Source organism: Schistocerca americana, chromosome 1 (assembly GCF_021461395.2).
Source record: "Schistocerca americana isolate TAMUIC-IGC-003095 chromosome 1, iqSchAmer2.1, whole genome shotgun sequence".
Taxonomy (NCBI): Eukaryota; Metazoa; Arthropoda; class Insecta; order Orthoptera; family Acrididae; genus Schistocerca; species Schistocerca americana.
Window position 1 is genome coordinate 146,991,457 of NC_060119.1, and position 21,702 is coordinate 147,013,158.

Genomic DNA, 21,702 nt, shown 5'->3' on the forward strand with positions numbered 1-21,702 from the left:
ATTTGCTCTCTGCATTACTGGAGTTTATAGCATGACGTTTACAATTCCCGGACAGTCGACAAACAACCGGTACTAAATGCCAAACTTGTGTGGAATGTGCTGCGGAATGAAAGCACGATGTACTGTTACAGTTGGATCTCCGTCGGGTGGAGTCGTAAAGGTGAGCAGGAATTCATTCATCTCGAAAGGAATGCCCAACATGCGGTAACGGGTATTATGCTCCCACACGCCCCCACTTCCGTTCTCACCCGCCTTACAGCGCAATTTGCAAGCACTCACCACACACCTCTGGATTATGTAATTACACGGTGTTTGCAGAGGCTGGACGTTGTGATGAATCTTCCCCTTGGGATTTCTCTCATGACTGCAATTCAGAATTTCCGCGTCGTTAGAAGACAGTAGTATCGCGAGCAGAGAGAAATATACCGAGTTTCTTGTCAACTGAAAACGGCGTTCGGGTTCAACAACATATTCTTGTAATATCTGGTATTTCGGAATTTCATGGTTCTTAATACCATTCAGTGTCAATGAAGCTGCATCAGTCTTTTTTTTGGGGGGTGGGGGTGGGGAGGGGGTGATTGTTGAAATCTAAGATTAGTTTGAGCACACCACAGTGATTACTGGAAAAGCCTGCCGTTACCTTGCACCGACATATGTCGGACTCCCCAGCCAGTTGCGAAGGCGCAGCAAGCTCCCTATAGTCAGGATGCAGATTGTTCGGTTTGCGGATTAGCCGCGCGTATTTCGGTGATTTGTAGAAAAATGACCAACAAAGTCTGTAATACCTATTGTATCAAAAAGTTTAAAACAGCTATCCAGTCCCAGTTGCACGTTGCCTGTCTAACAGCTTCCAGGAGTAATAAAAAGTTGGTTCCCCTGTATTTCATGTAATTATGGACCAAATTTAAAATTTAAGACAGTTTCATAATCTACTCGTTAAGAGATATAATTAATTATACGCAAAAGGTTTGACACAGTAAGTCATGCATTAGAGTTAGAAACTGTGTATCTCATAGTGCACAAATTACTCAGACTATATTCATCCAGTATTTGAGACTGAGAGCATTAACCGTCTACCAACAACAGTAATATCAGAAATTGAGTCCGCCTTGATGCAAAACACCTTGTTATTCGTTTATTTCTTTATTCTCCCAAACTAGTTTCGGTGACAAATATCACCAACATCAGTGGTTTTTTATACCTAAAACACGCAGAGAGTAGCATGGTTATACAAACACAGTAGCACATTATTACATTTTTACTATTCGTTTTTTTAAATATTGTTTTCTACGGATACTTTCATACGACCTTATTTATTGTATGTTACAGCATGTTTTAAGCAATTATTGTCGCTGTTTGCGACATATTTTCTGTGCGCCTTTTTTCTTTTCTCTAAGGGAAAAAAATAAAAATAAAAACCGGCAACAGAAAAGAAAACAAGCCCACAGAAAATATGTCGCAAACAGAGACAATAATTGCTTAAAACATGCTGTAACATACAATAAGTAAGTTAGTATGAAAGTATCCATAGGAAACTATATTTCAAAAAACGTATTGTAAAAATGTAATAATGTGCTACTGTGTTTGTATGAGGGCAACGGCCTTGCCGCAGTGGATACACCGGTTCCCGTGAGATCACCGAAGTTAAGCGCTGTCGGGCGCGGGCGGCACTTGGATGGGTGATCATCCAGCCGCCATGCGCTGTTGCCATTTTTCGGGGTGCACTCAGCCTAGTGATGCCAATTGAGGAGCTACTCGACGGAATAGTAGCGGCTCCGGTCAAAGAAAACCATCATAACGACCAGGAGAGCGGTGTGCTGTCCACACGCCCCTCCTATCCGCGTCCTCACCCGAGGATGACACGGCGGTCGGATGGTCCCGATGGGCCACTTGTGGCCTGAAGACGGAGTGAAAGCTGAAAAAAGTGTTTGTGTAACCATGCTATTCTCTGCATGTTTTAGATAAAAAAACCACTGATGATGGTGATATTTGTCGCCGAAACTAGTTTGGGAGAATAAAGAAATAAACGAATAACAAGGTGTTTTGCATCAAGGCGGACTCAATTTCTGATATTACTGTTTTTCTATGCAAACACGGACCAAATGGAAGAGTTCCAAGATAAAATTATTGTCTACCAACAAACTTTACACATAATTACAAACCTTTTCGAAACTTTTTCTCGTTGATATCCCCCTGACCCACACAAAATGAAATGGATAAAGTTTAATTACTTCTTTACTCGTAAGTCTATTCGCAACACATTTTTACACAGTGTATCCACATATCGACCTGCAACGTTACATCATTGCAGGGCTTAATTTCGCTTAGAACAGCGTTTCGCCATCTCCTGCGGAATTTTTAACTGACTGGAACGATTCGGCACCAGAGATTTAAAACACTTCACATGCATTAAACCGCAGCGTGTAGCTATAATTTGCAGCTGCGCTAGCACCAGTAAACGTGGCAGTCGGAGACTGACGTGGTGCAACGTATAGCTGCGTGGAGCGAGGTGCGTGTGTGCGTGTGTGTGCGTGTGTGTGTGTGTGTGTGTGTGTGTGTGTGTGTACAGTACACCCAAAATAAGGTGAGCTTCGTTCCGAAGGGACTGATTCTATTATTTCAATAACTTAAAATTTGGGATTTTTGTGACTCCCGGGGGGGGGGGGGGGGGGGGGGAATTGCATGGTTGAAGAGGTGCGTTCTGGCAGTTAAAATTTTAGAAATTAAGCACTGCGATCATTGTACGACGCGTGGTTGACGAAAGCTGACGTCACAGACATTGAGACGGGTGTAAAACTAACTATTCTTAAACCGGGAGTAAATTACTTACACTACGCTCATCCAGTGTTTCATAACGAGGGCACTTTGCGACTTCCAACAACCTTTACAGATAATTTCAAACATTTTTGGAATTTCGTCGTTAGGCTATGGGTAAATAATGTGAAACTAATAAAATAAACATAAATAGGGTTTTGCTTCTTCAACCAAAAGGTTTTACATCCTTAAGTAAACATTTGCCACATATATCATTTGTATAATAGTCAGGCATTTGAGTACACATGGAAGTTCGATAATTTAAAGAATCAAGAGTGTCTGTGGGGGAGGGGTGCGCTGGTTCTATTATAAATAGAACGCATATATCCATGTACAATACGCATATGACTCATATTTTACGGATAGAAGAAGATACAACACCCGCCGCTGAAAATGACATTGTAGGTTACAGTAGCGAGTAATGTCGTCTTGTTACTCGTCTGAACGAAGTATGAAACTGATTTCAGGTTATGAAGACGTAGACGACGAAAACATCCGCAAGTGGGTAAATAGTGATGCCTGTGAACAGGAATTTGGGCAGCTTAGCAACCCGGATATAGTGAACAAAGGGTGTTCGGTAGAGAACTTAGACGAGGCGATCGAGGAATATGTTATCATGAACACTGAGGCAACGAGATGCAGCAATCTGTTACTATATAGAGTGAGCACCACTGAATTAGAGTGACTGTAGAGATGTTTCGAGTCTGCAGGATATGAGAACAGTGGTTAGGAAACAAGTGAGTGAAAAAGAGAAACAGAGAAAAAAGGACTACTACTTCTCGACAGTGACCTGAAAGCAAGTGATAGGATATACAATATGCTTTAATTGTAATTTTATAAATAAGTTGTCAATTTCCAACGAGTAACGCATACGAAGTTACGTGGGCTTTCAGATGTAAAAATGTGCCTTTCGGATTGTCCGCGTTTTTGCTGGTCATTGCAGTCTCGGACACGCATGAACCCGGATAATCGGAAGCTTGCTGTGTTTGCAGTTTAATGTGGAATCTAAGCCAGTGTTCGACATGACATTTTTTGTTGTTCGCAATAAATTTTCTGCAGTGGAAAATTATACTAAGTGCGCGAAAAATCAAATCTCCTTACCGGGAATCGAACCGCAACTTTTGATTTCAACCTCACTCCTGTTGTGCTAAACCACTTTAGTTTGGTATGGCGTTGAGAAAATTGGAACAATGCAGTTTCTCGTAGGTGTTAGGAAACAGTACATGTAGCGGATACGGAAGATTGCTATAAAAATAAAACATACTGTAGACTTGATGACCCTCTGCTCTTAGGTTTGGTGCTTCATTCAGTCCGTATAATTATTGTATGTACAAAGATACATGCGGCTGATATTGGCAGCTGAGAATAACTAGAAAATTCTAAAGCAGAGCATGCAACAGTAAAATTTGTCGTACAGAACTGCAAGCAAAGTTGGATCTACTCTGGTTGAAGAAAAGGAAAACGAAGTAAAATGATGCCCTGGAAAGTCGTTGCGGCACTCAGATTAAGGTTTTACAAGCTCTTAGTAAGTTAAAAACATGATTGAAAGTGATGTTGACGCTAGTCCATTTACAGTGACTTCAGCCGTAATTAAAACCTAAACTTCCTTCGTGTTTCCCTATCGACGCAAATGAACAGAGTACGAAATGTGTCCGGAATATCAAGGTTAGATCATATATTTGTTTTGTGTGCATTGAGGATGAAGGTGATTTGTGTACACATCAGCAAGAGAAATGTGGCCGTTTTACTGTGAGAGGCAGACGCGCATGGATGAATGGAGTAAGAGTTTGAGACAATCTCTGCAGTAGCGTGGAAAGGTGGAAACTGAAGCTTATATGCGAATCTCCATACTCGATCGCCATTTCTCGCTTAATTAGTTCGATAGGTGTTCCAGATACTATTGTACAACATGTAGTAATTGTTGTGTCATGTCTGTTTACGCCGTTTTAACACAATTTGCTGTATGAGTTGCCTATTTACTGTTGAGTATGTACAGCAATGTAAATGGACGAGGCCGTGCGAAAAAGTAATGACTCCGAATTTTTTTATGGGAAAACTTTTAAATGTTTTTAAATAAACCGAACTTTATTTTCATTCTACATTTTTATTCATAATGTCTACATATTTATATCTCACAGGGTGTATACGACCCGGGAAATCCGGGAAAAACCCTGGAATTTTTTCGTCCGTGACAAAACCGGGAAAAACCATGGAATCTTTTAGAATTTCGGGAACTTTTCCTTGTTTTAGTTACCAGTTAAATTTTTGTGATTTTGACTGATAAGAACAAACACTCTAACGAAGGATATTAGTGTATCCCGCTTCTGCAGAATAATGCTGCAGAAAAAAACATGAACGAGAGAAAAAAAAAACTAAAATAAAACTTAAGTCGCAAAGGAAATGCGCCATATACAACAACAAAACACAGTGCTCATACAAGCGTCTGCCAACCAAAGTGTGTCAAAGGCTTTAGGAAGAATATGCAGTGCTTCCTAACAACAAATTGCCTCTGATGAGCGTGACATGACAGCTGTTTACATTTGATTCATTTGAGCAGTTGCGGGCGGGCTCTTGCGCATGCGCAGTTGAGTCGCCTATGGGTAGTACCTTGTCCCGCTTCTGGCTACAGATGTGTGGCTGGGCGCCACTATCAAAATTCCTCCGGTTCGGAAATATCGTAGATCCAGGACTGCTGCACAGAACAATCTGATTTGTAGTGGGGAGGTGGGTAGTCTCCACGTGTCCTGTGTTTACGTTTAGTGATTTTGCTGTTTCCTCTTCGTTTATTGCTCTCACATTAAATGAAAACAAAACGGACTTCTGTGGCCGGGAGCTACCAAATGAATTAGAATACCTTTGCATAATTACGGAAGGCTAAAGTATGTTGTTAGTTTCAGGTTTTATTTCCATCTTTCAGACAGGCAAGCATTAATCACCTTGCAGAACAATGAAGTTATTTTTGTCGGCTTGCTAAAGAGATTTGGCTTTTATTAATATTTTGCGCTGAGGCAGTCAATTTATTTGAAACGAAGTGTTTAATTTCACGCTGTTGGCTAGTTTCAACTGTTCGCTGCATTTCAAGTGGACGTTTTCCATCTTCTAGCTCATATGGCATTATGCCATAATAAAGAACCAAACATGAGATAATACAGTGCTGGTAATCAAGAAAATTTACATCCGAATCTGGACATACGATTGTGCACTTTAAGCCGAGTTATGCATTTTAGTATGGTTCAGGAAATTCCGATGCTCTTGAAGTATCCTTTGATGTCTTGTCTCTTTTATGACATAATGCAAGATCTTTCAATATTTTACACGTACGAAAATGGTGGGTTTCTGCGTCATAGTAGCTGCGCAGGCGCAGTGACGCCTGTTATCTGGCGCTCTCTGGCAGCTGCTGAAACGAACCAATTTCTAACAGGTCACGGGAAAATATTGCGAATGGTGGTTTGAAAATTTCCTTTTACGCAAGATGAACTCTGTGCGAGAATGTACGATGAATTTCTTAAATCACAGAGCGTTTGACTCTCATTTAAAAATCAACTCTTTGAGGACGACCATTTAGAAGAATTTCGAGCCCAGATCAGACATTCACGTCGTAATTAAAAATTTTACTGGGTCATTTGTGTGATGTATCTTAAAGTGTAACACGCGCAAAATGATCAACATTATGTGTGGAAGCTTAGCTTCTCTTTTAGCTTATTAATCTTCGAGACCAATATTATTTGTGAAAGCTTTGTTTTTCTTCTAGCAAAACTATGTATATTAATTTAAACCATTAACTTTTCTTTTTGTGTGTTCGCGCTACTTAGGAGGGATCTTGCAATTGGTTGACTACCTACGTGTCCTGTGCTGTCATCAGCTGCCGAGATCACGTGACATGAGCTATGACTGGCTTACAAAAGCGCGTCGCAATCTCGATTTCATTGCTTCGGAAAGTAACACGCAGTGTTGGTGGAATTCGAATTTATACCTCCGTAAAACGAAGAAATGCAGCGTACATGTCGCTGCACATCAAAGATCTTTCCAAAACGTGTTTTTTTTCCCCCTGGGTTTCGTTTTCTAAAGTGCCAGCAAATTCTACGTCTCTGTAGAAAACCATAAACATTCTAAGGATTGATTAGTTTTACATTGCCGATGAAAAGTATACTGTCATGTAACACGGAAAAAGTGTATTTTCATCCGGGAGAAAGTGTATTTTCAACCGGGAAATCCGGGAAAAATCCGGGAATTTTTTTTCCCTGTCTCAACATAGTCACCTTGGTGACGAACACATTTTTCCCAACGAGAGACCCAAATGGCTCTGAGCACTATGGGAATTAACATTTGAGGTCATCAGTTCCCTAGAACTTAGAACTACTTAAACCTAACTAACCTAAGGACATCACACACATCCATGCCCGAGGCAGGATTCGAACCTGCGACCGCAGCGGTCGCGCGGTTCCAGACTGAAGCGCCTAGAACCGTTCGACCACCGAGGCCGGCCAACGAGAGTCCAGTTTGTTGATATAGTCACTGTTGAATGTTTGTTTCACGAAGCCACAACTTCTTTCATCGGTATCAAAATGTTCTCGAAGGTGTTCTTTAAGATTTGGAAACAGATGAAAATCGGATGGGGCCAAGTTGGGACTGTAGGGAAGATGATCGATGACAGTGAGTCCAAGAAGTAGTATTGTTGCAGAAGTCGTGTGTCGTCTGGTCTTGTCATGCTGAAGGAGAGGGTGCTCCATGAGTGGACAAACTCTTGGAATTCGTGCTTTGTTTTCTGAGGGATTACAGCAAGCTGCTTCTCATGTGCCGATGTAGTTTTGTTACACACCGCCATGTTAAACGCTTCAATTCGGAGCCCTCCTGTGGCAGAGCTGCGCCTTGAGTCAACCAGCGCGAAAGTCGACCGAGTAATATGCAAGATACGTAATACCTCAACGGATGTAAAGAACAGGTTAAAAAATTCGGAAGCATAACTTTTTAGCATGCCCCGTAATTTAGTTTAATAGCAGCAACAAGCTATATTATTCTTTTGCACTGTGTACGAGGTGTGGCTATAAAATAACCGTACTGATCGTATCGAGCGTTAAGTACGCATACACCAAAGATAAACGACCAATAGCTGTGGAGCGTGAAGACTTCAGTCGAATCCGGGATCTCTGGTGTCTGTAGACAAATCAGTGTGACCGTGGCCTTCGTTTGTGTAATACTTTTTTTTTGCGTTTTGCGGGAAAAATTATGAGTGTACTAATAGAGCAACGCGCTGTTCAAGTTTCATATGAAACTTGGAAAAACTGCTAACATATCTTTAACTAAAAGAAGAGTTTACATGGCGGAGACTGTTTATGACGAAGCAAATCAAAGTTTTTGAGTACTTCAAGCGTTTCCAAGATGGCCGAGAAGACGCTGAAGATGATTCATAACCGGAACGCGCTTCAACATAAAAAACGGATGAAATTTTCGAAAAAGTAGGTAATTTGGTGCGATCTGACCGTCGGTCGAATATTAGATAGATTGCGGGAACTGTAGAAATTGACAAACAATGGATAAGGCAAATTTTGCATATTTAGTTTAACATAAGACGAAGTATGTGCGAAAGTGGTGCCGAAAATTCTCACGATCGAACAAAAAGAAGCTCTTGAAAAATATATGTACTGACACTTTGAATACGATTGAAAGGATCTTAATTTCTTGGAAAGAACGGAAACATTGGTTTTTCACTTATGATCCAGAAACTAAGTTGGAAGGGGCCAGCTTCATCGGGAACGAAGAAAGCTCGAATGAGCAAATCAAAATTCAAAACGATAATGGTTCAAATGGCTGTGAACACTATGGGACTTAACATCTGAGGTCATCAGTCCCCTAGAGCTTAGAACTACTTAAACCTAACTAACCTAAGGACATCACACACATCCATGCCCAAGGCAGGATTCGAACCTGCGACCGTAGCGGTCGCGCGGTTCCAGACTGTAGCGCCCAGAACGATAATGATTGTTTCTTTTTTTATAGTCACGGAACTGTCTCTTCACTGGATTCCTAAACCGTTAATCAACTATACTTACTTGAGGTTCTTGCTGATCTCCGAGAGAAAAGAAAGACACAATTGTGGAAGAACACGTCATTGGTTCTGCATAAAGACAATGCACCGGCTCATACCGCATTGTCTATTACGAGGTTTCTAGCAAAGTGTAGCATCCCAGGGTTAGAATACCTACCTTATTCACCTGATTTTGCACCATGTGATTTCTATTTATTCTCCATAGTCAAATCTACATTAAAAGGAACAAGATTTCCGTCTTAAAGCAGTGAAAGAAAGAGTCATGCGCAGAGGATGAATTCCTGCACTGTTTCAACCAGTGGAAAATTCGCATGGAGCGTTGTAGGGATAGGGTAGGGGATTATATTGCGGGTAAAAATAACTAAATATATATCTTATAGAAATGAAATGGTTTTAAAGCAGTAGTTCCGTTATTTTATAGTCACACCTCGTGTGCTGCTAGTTTCCCAACAAAAATTTGTCTTCGAAGTGGAAGGAAGGAAGGAAGATTAGGGTTTAACATCACGTTGACGACGAGGTCATTAGAGACGGTTCTCTTGCTGTGATTGGTGAATGAGGGGAAGGAAATCGGCTATTCTCTTTTGGATGAACCATCCAGACTTTTGCCTTAAGCGTATTAGGGAAATCACTATCCTCTCGTATACGAGTCCAGCGTCTTAGCACTGCGCAGCCTCAGTCGAGGAGTTCGTGAAATTATAAAAAAAACTAGCGATTCGCCCCGGCTTCGCACTAAGTTTCTACGCCTGGAAGACTTGTTTACAGTATATATATAGCGTGACATACAGACCTTCCTCGTGAATCACTCCGTCTATTCGTGAAAACTGTATCAAAATACCTCCTGAGATTTCTCCGAACGTTGAGACAGAAGCAGTGGGGGTGAGGGCAGGATTTAATTTATAACACGTACGGATACGGATAAATAGAAAAATTAGTTTTTAATCGTAACTCTTAGTTGGTGGCTTCACAGTTGCCTTCCTCAGTCCTCTGGGCGATGGGCAAGATGCACCTATGTAATATGGTCGAATATAGTGTTTGTCAAGTGAAACGTATCGTAGCGGATGGATATAGTGTGAAAAACGGGAAGAGATGAAATATTGTGCCTAAACTTCCAGTACTAATCGAGAGAAGTTGTCAAAGAAGTCACCAGTTGTATCTTACCATCAGTAATGTCTTACGAACTTTCCCAATTATCTTGTCGTCGGTGGAACATTAATCATATCATTCACTTCCACATTAACATACTGCAGACAGGTTCTCGATTTTGATTGTACCTTTTCGATACACACTGTTGTTCCGGAGCATTACACCGACACTTCTACGTTTTCGATTTAAACCTATCGATAAATTTTTCTTCTATTCAAACACGATGCCTAATGTTCAAGAGTCACTCGGTTATCTGCAGTGGTAACGTGGTTGTCCTGTCCTCAAGACAGTATCTGGTCGATCACCAGCACCAGGTGTGCTATCTCGTCCGTGACACGTGCTGCGCCGTTAAGGTGATTTACACTTAAACCAGCTGAGGCCGATAGCGTGGCTGTATTACACGGAACGAGGTAATGGCTAGTTGCTTCCGGGAGGCTTGCCAAGGAAGCCCTTTGGACGAGATCCAACGACTCGCAAATCTCCGAAGCAGGTGGGTGGTTAGAAGCAACTTGAACAAACGCTGCAGTGCAATCGAGACATAAGTATGACCAATGTAATGGTCTGTGATGAACTATCCTTCCGTGTCAACTCCTCAGCTTGGTAAGATGCAACTGGTACATTCTTGAGCTTCTTGTCAAACTGAAAGCGTGATTACTTAACTTCCAGTAGTCTCCAAATGTAGATGTACGTAGCTTTCTTTTCTCGTAGCTCATACTAATTTATAAAATAACATTTTCGTTTAAATATTGAATAATGACGCAGTTGAGTATGAACTTGCGGCTGGTAACTTGAATTATTTCATTTTTTGATTTTCCTTGTCACCTCGAAGATGTTGAGATGGTTGTTGTTGTTGTTGTGGTCTTCAGTCCTGAGACTGGTTTGATGCAGCTCTCCATGCTACTCTATCCTGTGCAAGCTTCTTCATCTCCCAGTACCTACTGCAACCTACATCCTTCTGAATCTGCTTACTGTATTCATCTCTTGGTCTCCCTCTACGATTTTTACCCTCCACGCTTCCCTCCAATGCTAAGTTTCTGATCCCTTGATGCCTCAGAACATGTCCTACTAACCAGTCCCTTCATTTTGTCAAGTTGTGCCACAAACTTCTCTTCTCCCCAATCCTACTCAATACCTCCTCATTAGTTACGTGATCTACCCACCTGATCTTCAGCATTCTTCTGTAGCACCACATTTCGAAAGCTTCTATTCTCTTCTTGTCCAAACTAGTTATCGTCCATGTTTCACTTCCATACATGGCTACACTCCATACAAATACTTTCAGAAACGACTTCCTGACACTTAAATCTATACTCGATGTTAACAAATTTCTCTTCTTGAGAAACGCTTTCCTTGCCATTGCCAGTCTACATTTTATATCCTCTCTACTTCGACCATCATCAGTTATTTTACTCCCTAAATAGCAAAACTCCTTTACTACTTTAAGTGTCTCATTTCCTAATCTAATTCCCTCAGCATCACCCGACTTAATTTGACTACATTCCATTATCCTCGTTTTGCTTTTGTTGATGTTCATCTTATATCCTCCTTTCAAGACACTGTCCATTCCGTTCAACTGCTCCTCCAAGTCCTTTGCTGTCTCTGACAGAATTACAATGTCATCGGCGAACCTCAAAGTTTTTACTTCTCCTCCATGAATTTTAATACCTACTCCGAATTTTTCTTTTGTTTCCGTTACTGCTTGAGATGGTGAGAACACAAAAATTCCGGCGAAATGTCATGATTATACTTATGGGTCACATTCAACGTCAGAGGTCCATTCTGTGTAGGTACTACGCAATTTTAAAGGAGTACGATATTGTAAGGCACTTTGAACGTAAGCACACTGGACAAAAAAATTAGTGACCCCCACCTCAGGTGTTTTCAAGCTGATACCACCAGTTCGGCGTGGAAGAGGATCGCAAGATTCTTCATCTATGCTGTATGCAGCTGAAGCAGCTCATTGATTAATAGATCTCATACAACTGCCAAATTGCAGAGATGTCGATTACGTTTCACCTGTTGTTCCAAATAGTCCCAGTTTTTATAGGATTAAAACGAAAGATTTAGCGGACCATTTGAGATGCGATGCGGTGCTTTTGAACAAGGGAATATCCATAGCATAATCAATATGAAGATACAGAAGAAACTGTAATATTTAGTCACTGATATGTTGAACATCTAGGATTATGTTCACTGTACCCTTTAAGAACAAGCAACCATAAAACATCACAGACCCTGAAGTACACCTACCATACAATGTAGGCTGGCGATCCACTCGACACCTTACATCACCCGAAAAGAGGCAAATCTCGACACGCCGATGCACATTAGACGCCTCGATTCAGCTCTGCCCAGTTTCTGGGATGTTCGGGCCCATTGCCTCTTCATGCGCCACTGTGAGCAACGACGTTTTGCGGGGTAGTCTGCTTCTACTGCCCATTTCTATGCAATTTCCTTCGTAATGTTCTCACGAAACTGGTCGAAATGGATGTGCATTGATGCATTGACTGGCAGCAGCAATTTCTACGGGGTTTTCAGCGAATTGTCATTGACATGCCGTGTCACTATACTCCGTTAATTATCAGAATAAACCTGATGTAGCGAGCGAGGTGGCGCAGTGGCTAGCACACTGGACTCGCATTCGGGAGGACGACGGTTCAATCCCGCGTCCGGCCATCTTGATCTAGGTTTTCCGTGATTTCCCTAAATCGCTCAAGGCAAATGCCGGGATGGTTCCTTTGAAAGGGCACGGCCGACTTCCTTCCCCTTCCTTCCCTAATCCGATGAGACCGATGATCTCGCTGTCTGGTCTTCTCCCTGGAACAACCCCAAAACCTGATGATTAGTCAGAAGCTGTAGCACACCTACACTGGTGTTATGCTCTTGGAAGAAGGTCCTACTTAACGTATTAGATATATTACTACTAAGTTACGTTAAATGAAATTGTAAGATATTCAAATGTATTAACTTTCATCAACGTTTTTCTTAGTCACGCTTGAGCTATGTAGTTTTTATTTCAAAAATCGTATAGTCACAGCCTCTGCACTGTTGTGCTTTGATTGTCGCGCTGTTAACACGGCAGTATCAAAATGGCCGAGGTTACTTTCTGTTGCGTAGTGAAACAAGCGTGTGGAACGCGGTTAAAAAGTGCCGAGAAATAGGTGGTTCTTAATGTTGCCATAAATTTACAGAGATACTCGGCTTTGAGTTTCCCGAGGGACAGTATTACATACAGTTGAGACACAATTGCACATTCGATGTATAGCAGAATCTGTAGCGTAGTATCTTGAAATCAGATTGCAATTCATTATTCGCTAGTTCAAGCCTCGCCTCTGTCATTTCTTTTCTTGTTCAATTTGAAATACCTACATCCTGTAATTTTAAAATTAATCATTTTTATGAATAATGCACGTCTTCTTGTTTTTAATTTAAATATTGCACGCGAAATTTCTGTTTTCATTTCAAATATAAATTATCAATTATTGATATTTTATGAAAGACTGTTAATAAAGGTTACTTGAATTAAAAAAAACATAACAATTTAATTTTTTAAGGCAAAAATAAAAAACCGTATACTCTCTATTTGGACTATGTCCATTGTTTTCTGCCACCAATGTAGGCAGGCGTTGTAGAAACACGAGAAACAATCATTTTCACAGCATCTGGCACTATACAAATGCTGCATTTTTATATTTGCCACTGTACCATCACAATATGGACCTAACAGAACTGATCTGGAACCAATTTAAGGGATTTGGCCCGAGAAATAACAAGACCGTTAAGCTGCCAGACATACTGGAACTAACGCACGCAGCTTTTTCACATTTCACTGCCGTACGCTGGCGTGATATATAAAGGCATGTTACAAAAGAAGAAGAGAAAATGCGGCGCCTGGTTGGCTTCGTAGCTTGTGTTGTTGATCGACCTGGTACAAACGTTCCAGAAATGAAATGTGTTTCTCGGATTCGGATAAGAAAAGAGCTAAGAGATTATCAGACGACTGTCTGTAATTAATACCTTCAGGACTTCAGTATTCAACAATGCGGTGAAATGCCTACGGTATACTTTTGCATCACACATAGCTCGTTCAGAAAAATTTCCCTGCGTTTAAATAGGAATTTTCATTGCCCTTGTTTGTAATCAGAATGGTATGTCAGGTGAGAGCGAGGGTATTTTACGCTTTCCGTCTGGTCACCAAGAAGAGCGCGGTAGTGCTGGAGTTTTGCCGAATATTATTTCATTCTCTTTGAAAATTAAATGACATTCGAAGCTATATTGTTTCTTTGCCCGCCTCTTTTTACGTCTGAACTGCAACTTCTCACATCATTGCAGGTTAGTTGGACCGCTGGTTGGTCAGTGCTGTCAAAATTTAATGCGCCGGTAAAGCTGTTGTCCTGTACATTATCGCTCAGTCTGTGTGCGTGTTAATACAGCATAAAACGAGTGTTTATTATCGTACTTGACTGTGTTGGTCACAGCTTGGCTTCCGCTGCACGTAAAACGAAATACAATGAGATCCAAGCAAACGCGGAAGAATACATGGCGTACTGTTTACAGGAGGTTTATTCTTATGTTGAACAGAGTATAGACACCGCTCCCTGCGGTTAGGATCTCTTTATCACCGTCCCCATTCGCTGCGACTGCATTGGCTTCAACTGGGTTTGGTGGTACACGGTGCCTTCCCACTCCTTTCCTTATGGGGTCTGTTATGTCTTGAGCGTCTCTCTTGTCTCCTGTGCTTCTTCCTTCAGCCCCTGTAATTGGTCACTTTCTTTCCCTCCCCTTTTCTTCCGCCCTTTTCCTTCCTTCCCAGTCAACAGTTTATCATTTTATGGACATTGTAGTTCCCTCTTCTACTGTGGGATTTTATCGGTTTTAGTTAATCCAAGGTCGGAGGGACCGATGGCCTCGTAGTTTGGTCCCTTCTCCAACCAACCAACCAATCTTTACCACCGTCGTTATTACGTCGTGTTACATGCCTGCAAGAGCTACACCATTCGTTGTAGACACGTTGAACAAATCGGGCAACTTTCTTCACATTGTGTTCATTGACACGTCCAAACAGGTTAACTCTATTCTGCAGTGTTGTCAAGTCTCCAAATCGATGCACATGTACTGTATTGATCTACACATTCCAGTCATATTAATGTGACATTATTTGACGTTAACGTGCAAAAACCACTCACAGACTAGCAGCGGAGAGTAAAAGTACGTGATCATTGGCTTTCGGGCTGACGGTGGAAGTATTTTCGAAACGGCTAAGTTTGCAAACGGTTCGCGTGCCACCGTGGTTGAAATACGAGGCCATGGATGGTAAAATGGCGCTATCGAAAACCGGCGCCGAGGCAACTGCGGTGCAACTGTCGAGCAACTGACCGCCCGGATGAGCCAAGGGGCTACCGACGGTGTCCTCTCAACGACTGTTCAGCGAACGTTGTCGTGTATGGACCTCCGCAGCAAGCGCCTGGTTTATGCATCTATGCTGGGATTCTGTTTATCATGCCGGTAAATGCCAAACGACGCCTCGCTCGGTGTAAGGAGCGTAAACATTGGACGACTGAACAGTCGAAAAACGTTGCGTGGAGTGGCGAATCACGGTACACAATGTGGCGATCTGATGGCAGCGTGTGGGTACGGTGAATGCCCGGTGAACGTCACCTGCCAGCGTGTGTAGTGCTAACAGTAAAATTCGGAGGCGGTGGTGTTATGGTGTTGTCGTGTTTTACATAGAGGGCTTTGCACTCCTTGTTGTTTTGCTTGGCACTATCACAGCACAAGCCTACATTGATGTTTTAAGAACCTTCTTGCTTCCCACTATTGAAGTGCAAGTTGGGGATGGCGATTGCACCTTTCAATACGATCGAACACATCTTCATAATGCACGGCCTGTGGCGGAGTGGTTACACGACAGTAACATTCCTGTAATGGACTGGCCTGCACAGAGTCCTGACCTGAATCCTGCATAACACCTTTGGAATGTTTTGGAACGCCGACTTCGTGCCAGGCCTCACCGACCAACATCGATACCTCTCCTCAGTGCAGCAGTCGGTGAAGAATGGGCTGCCATTCCCCAAGAAACCTTCCAGTACCTGATTGAACGTATGCCTGCGAGAGTGGAAGCTGTCACCAAGGCTAAGGGTGGGCCAACACCATACTGAACTCCAGCATTACCGATGGAGGGCGCCACGAACGTCTAAGTCATTTTTAGCCAGATGTGCGGAAACTTTTGATCACATAGTGTAGCACCGAATGTAGCTTCAAAATTAAGTCGTTTTGTGACTCATAGTTAGGGGGATATAAACCTTATATGCATGGGAGTTTGATTCTTTAAATAATCGGGGTTGGAAATTACTGGTTTCATACAACCGCCTGCCATATACAATCCATTCCACTGTTTTGAGTTACGTCATCGTTGGAAGGTCACTTGACGGCTTGGCACCAGTGCTGCAGCATCGACAGTGCTTGATTAAAGCGATAATTAATGATTTGTAGGTGAGCTAGTATCTGACGACTTCAAGCCTACTGTCTGGCGTAATAGATGTGAGCGTACACGCTGAATGAAGCAGTAGCAGCAGGTGATATTTACGTCGTTTCTGTTGTGGACTGGCAAGACAGCCAATCCACAATGACGGGTAGCCGAAAGGCACGCGTTTAGCTCACGCAGGCTGGCGTGAGGTCTGGAACAGGTCAAGGTCTTATAGTAGCAAAAATAGTACGTAGCTTCTGGAATACTTAACTTTAATCCATAATTGGTGAACATCGGTCTGACAGTACATGCATCACAAGATAAATAGCAAATGATAAAGGCACCTTGCTAGGTCGTAGGAAATGACGTAGCTGAAGGCTATGCTAAACTATCGTCTCGGCAAATGAGAGCGTATTTTGTCAGTGGACCATCGCTAGCAAAGTCGGTTGTACAGCTGGGACGAGTGCTAGGGAGTCTCTCTAGACTAGACCTGCCGTGTGGCGGCGCTCGGTTTGCAATTACTGATAGCGGCGACACGCAGGTCCGACGTATACTAACGGACCGCGGCCGATTTAAAGGCTACCACCTAGCAAGTGTGGTGTCTGGCGGTGACACCACAATAGCATTCTTACATAACGATTACATTCAGGCGCCGTCCTGCTGGATGTGAAGATTCGCTTCCCACAGTGCGGAAAGAAGCCCACTTTTTTATTCGTTTCTGTATGGGGTCTACATTACAAGTGCACATAATCTACTGGTTTTAGGTTTAGGTCTGTTTAACCGCGTATACAAAAGGGTCCAAAAAAAATGTATCCACTGTTTAAAAGTCCATAACTTGCAAACTAATTGACGGAATTGTCTCATTTTTGGTGAAAGTGTAGCTTAAAGTCCAACTTAAAGATATCGCTGTAGGTGTTCGAAATGGTCACCATTAACATCCACACACAAACGATGCCGCCGAACTGCAGCACGAACTACTGACTGCAACGTGTTCAGTTGGATATTTGCACACGAATGTACGATGGATTCTCGAAGTTCATCGAATGTGCGAGGCTTTTGTCGATAATTGACGTCCTTTAGTGTTCCCCACAGGTAAAAGTCCAGAGGGGTTAGGTCTGGGGAACGTGGTGGATACTCCACAGCACCTCTACGGCCTATCCATCTTCCTGGTAGATTTTCGTCAAGATACGCCCTAACGCTGGGACACCATCTTGTTGAAAGTAAACTCTTCCGTCTCCATACAAGTCTAAGATGGCAGATAAAATGGATGTCTGAAGCTTCTGAAGGTACACCTTACGGGTAACTGTGCCGTCAAAGAAGAATGGCCCAATCGAGCCAATCAGAAGTGTTTAAACTCAGAAGAATATTCCTGGAGCCTCTCTGTAACACTTCTGGTCGTGTGAGATGTCGCACTGTCCTGCTGAAATTGCCCAAGTCCGTTGGAATGCACAATGGACATGAATGGACGCAGGTAATCAGACAGGATGCTTACGTACGTGTCACCTGTCACTGGCCGAGCGGTTCTAGGCGCTACAGTCTGGAACTGCGCGACCGCTACGGTCGCAGGTTCCAATCCTGCCTCGGGCTTGGATGTGTGTGGTGTTCTTAGGCTAGTTAGGTTTAAGTAATTCTAAGGGACTGATGGCTTCAGATGTTAAGTCCCACAGTGCTCAGAGCCATTTGAACCATTTGAACCTGTCACAGTCGTATCTAGACGTATCAGAGGTCCCATATCACTCCAACTGCACACGCCCCACAGCATTACGGAGCCTCCACGAGCTTGAACAATCTCCTGCTGAGATGCACGGTCCATGGATTCATGAAGTTGTCTCCATATCCGTACACGTCCGTCCGTTCGTTACAATTTGAAACGAGACTCGGTCGTTCGAGTCATCAACTGTCCAATGTCGGTGTTCACGAGTGCAGGCGAGGCATAAAGCTTTGTGTCGTGCAGTCATCAAGGCTCCGAAAGTTCATATCGAAGATGTTTCGTTGAATGGTTCGCACGCCGACACTTGTTGATCGCCCATCATTGAAATCTGCTGCAATTTGCGGAAGGGTTGCACTTCTGTCACATTGAACGATTCTCTTCAGTCGTCGTTGGTCGCGTTCTTGCAGGATCTTTTTCCCACCTCAGTGATGTCGGACATATGATGTTTTTCGGGATTCCTGATATTCGCGGTTCACTCGTGATATGGTCGTGCGGGAAAATCCACACTTCATCGCTATCTCGGAGATGCTGTGTCTCATAGCTTGTGCGCCGACTGTAACACCACGTTCAAACTCATTTAAATGTTGATAAGCTGCTATTGTAGCAGCAGTAACCGATCTAACAAGTGAGCCAGACGCTTGTTGTCTTGTATAAACGCTGTTGATCGCAGCACCGTATTCTGCCTGTTTACATCTATCTGTATTTGAATAAGCATGCCTATACCAGTTTCTTTGGCGCTTCAGTATAAAGCCTTGAAAAATAGATCTACGGATAAAAAAAAGAAATTGCTACCCAATTTTACACATCTTTTTTTTGTAATTGTTGTTCTCCCCACGCAACTGAAAAAAATGGATTAGTGTCCATAAGATAAAGCTACATTTAAAGGCAGAAAATAATGCAGTAGTTCCGCAATTTACCTGTGGGTTTGAGAACAGCATTTCTCTTTTGTGCGTAATTACTGCAAAGTAACGACCGCCATTAGCGGATGGGAGAAGTGTTCCATCATTATAAGTTGTGGGTGGCGGTCTAACCGCTAACAACCACCCGCGTAGTTTTTTGGAGGCGTTGCAATTAGAAGCAGCATATTATATGTTTACGGCCTGCAGTTTAGATGACAGAAAAATCGGTCGCCGGTAAACGGTCGTCAGCATTCACTTCATTAATGTGCGTCCATCAGCCTCAATCGCAGTAATTTGAAAAATTAAATTGCACGTTGTTGTTTGATTGTTTTCGTTTACTACTTTCAGTGATGAGTCTCCTCTCCTCTTATTTAATTTCATTCATTCATTCAGCGTGTTCCATAGATCTTATCAAGAAAGAGAATCGTCCGGGATGTGGCACTAGTCGAAGTATACCGTAACAAAAGAAAATCGTAGAAACTTATTCTGTATACTGTATTAATAATCACTGTACTGTTTAATGCTATTCATGCTTAAATGTCAGCTAAATTTAAATAAGTAAAATGTAAAGAAAGCGGCTGTTTCGAAAAGTCTGCTGCCTCCTCAGTTATCCTAGGTAGCAGCTGTCTCTGCTGTTGGCAGTTTAATATTTGCTTATTTACGCCAGTAAATGTCTACCTCCATAGCTGAGTGGTCAGCCCGGCTGACTGCCACGCGGAGGATCTGGGTTCGATTCCCGGTTCTGCCAGAGATTTTTTTCCTTGGTGGAACGACAGACTCGTGATGCCATCTGAGAAGCTACTAGAGCGAGTAGCTGCGACTCCACATCACGAAAACTGAGGAGGAAATTAGTGTTTAACGTCCCGTCGACATCGAGGTCATTAGAGACAGAGCACAAGTTCGGATTAGGGAAGGATGGAGAAGGAAACAGCCGTGCTCTTTCAAAAGAATCAGCCCGGCATTTGCCTCAAGCGATTTAAGGAAATCACGGGAAACCTAAATCAGGATGGCCGGACGCGGAAACCTAAATCAGGATGGCCGGACGCGGGTTTGAACTGTCGCCCTCCCGAATGCGAGTCCATTGAGGTAACCAATGCGCTACCTCGCTCGGTACGAAACCTGACAACGGCCGGGAGTGCTGTTTTCCAACCACACGCCCCTCCATACCGCATCCAATGCCGCCACTGGCGGAGGAAGAAATTTATTTAAAAATTAAAAAAAAAAAATGGCTCTGAGCACTATGGGACTTAACATGTGAGCTCATCAGTCCGCTAGAACTTAGAACTACTTAAACCTAACTAACCTAAGGACATCACACACATCCATGCCCGAGGCAGGATTCGAACCTGCGACCGTAGCAGTCGCGTGGTTCCAGACTGAAGCGCTTAGAACCGCTCGGCCACACCGGCCGGCTTTAAAAATTATTTTGTATATTTTATCGTGACTGAGGCCTCTGAATACATAATAGTTCAGCTGCGATTGATTTCTATTGTCAGCGTCAAGAACATTTAAGGTGACTAACATGTGAATTGCTTCGAAAAATCAGTTGTTTGTTTTTAATCTTAAATCGATGTTCCGAGTTTTTTTGAAGAAATTGGTGGTTAAAAGAACTGAACGGCATCAGGAAGTTGTTTAAAAATCAGCTTAAAAATCTCTCGGTGTGCATCCTCACATACGTTTCCGCTGCTTGCCCACTTTAATGAGAAACATATATTACACAATTGTTTTCAAGTTGGCAGTCCTTTTAGAAGATACGCTTTGCGATGCTCTTATGTTTCCCTTATATGCCATTCGTTTCTAAACGTTATTTTCCTGTATACTGTGGAACTGTTTCCAGGTATGAAATTCTAGAGTTGCCAGGAATATATTTGGGGTTTAATATGAGACAGTGACTGTTGGCGATAGATTCCAAGAGAGCGACTGAAGCTGAAAAATGGGTCCTTCAAGCAATTAAAGACACCAGAATAACGAAGAGAAACAAGAAAAGGTAGATAGATGATGAGGAACATGTAAACCAAGAATATAATGCTACTAGAATTTATTAGGAATAACAGTGATGAATCGTAGATAAAATATGACTTTGAATTTCCCAGGAATTAAATTTTGTGATATGTTTATTTCACGCACAAAAAAAACTGAGTCAGAGATCTGAAATCTTTTGCTATGTTTCAAGATACTATTCGGCCAAAAATAGACTACGGACATAAACGTACTATTAACGATAAGGAAAAGACGTTCTAATTAATTACAAAAAGTAACTTTAATTTTGATTATCAGATGTAAATATTTCTAGAGTAAAAACGTGGCCAAAATGACATGATTGTAGTCTACCTCTTAGATATATTGTTAGTGTTAACTTAAAGTTTCAAGCAATCAAGTGAGATAGTCATTGCGTAGATTCAAAGTATGGAGCAACATATGAAAATGTAATTTACTGTTTCTTTTTTTTTATTATTGTAATAAAGTCAATGGGAGAACTAGTGTGATTAATTGCATACCAAAATGTTCGGCAGGACATAATCGTATTGTCCAGGAGTTAACGTGTTTTAGTTAATGTCGTTTAACCTGTTTGAAAATTGTTAGTATTTTTTAGGCGCTTAGCGGCAAGTTACCTTCAGGGGAG

The 21,702-nt window shown here is 42.3% G+C and overlaps 1 protein-coding gene and 1 pseudogene across 4 annotated transcripts in view; both read left to right on the forward strand.

Annotated features, from left to right (window-relative positions):
- Positions 1–21,702, forward strand: part of LOC124551307 (protein-tyrosine sulfotransferase-like) — a 911,580-nt gene that overhangs the window by 27,273 nt on the left and 862,605 nt on the right. The window lies entirely within an intron of this gene.
- On the forward strand, positions 1,594–1,710 carry LOC124556739 (annotated as a pseudogene).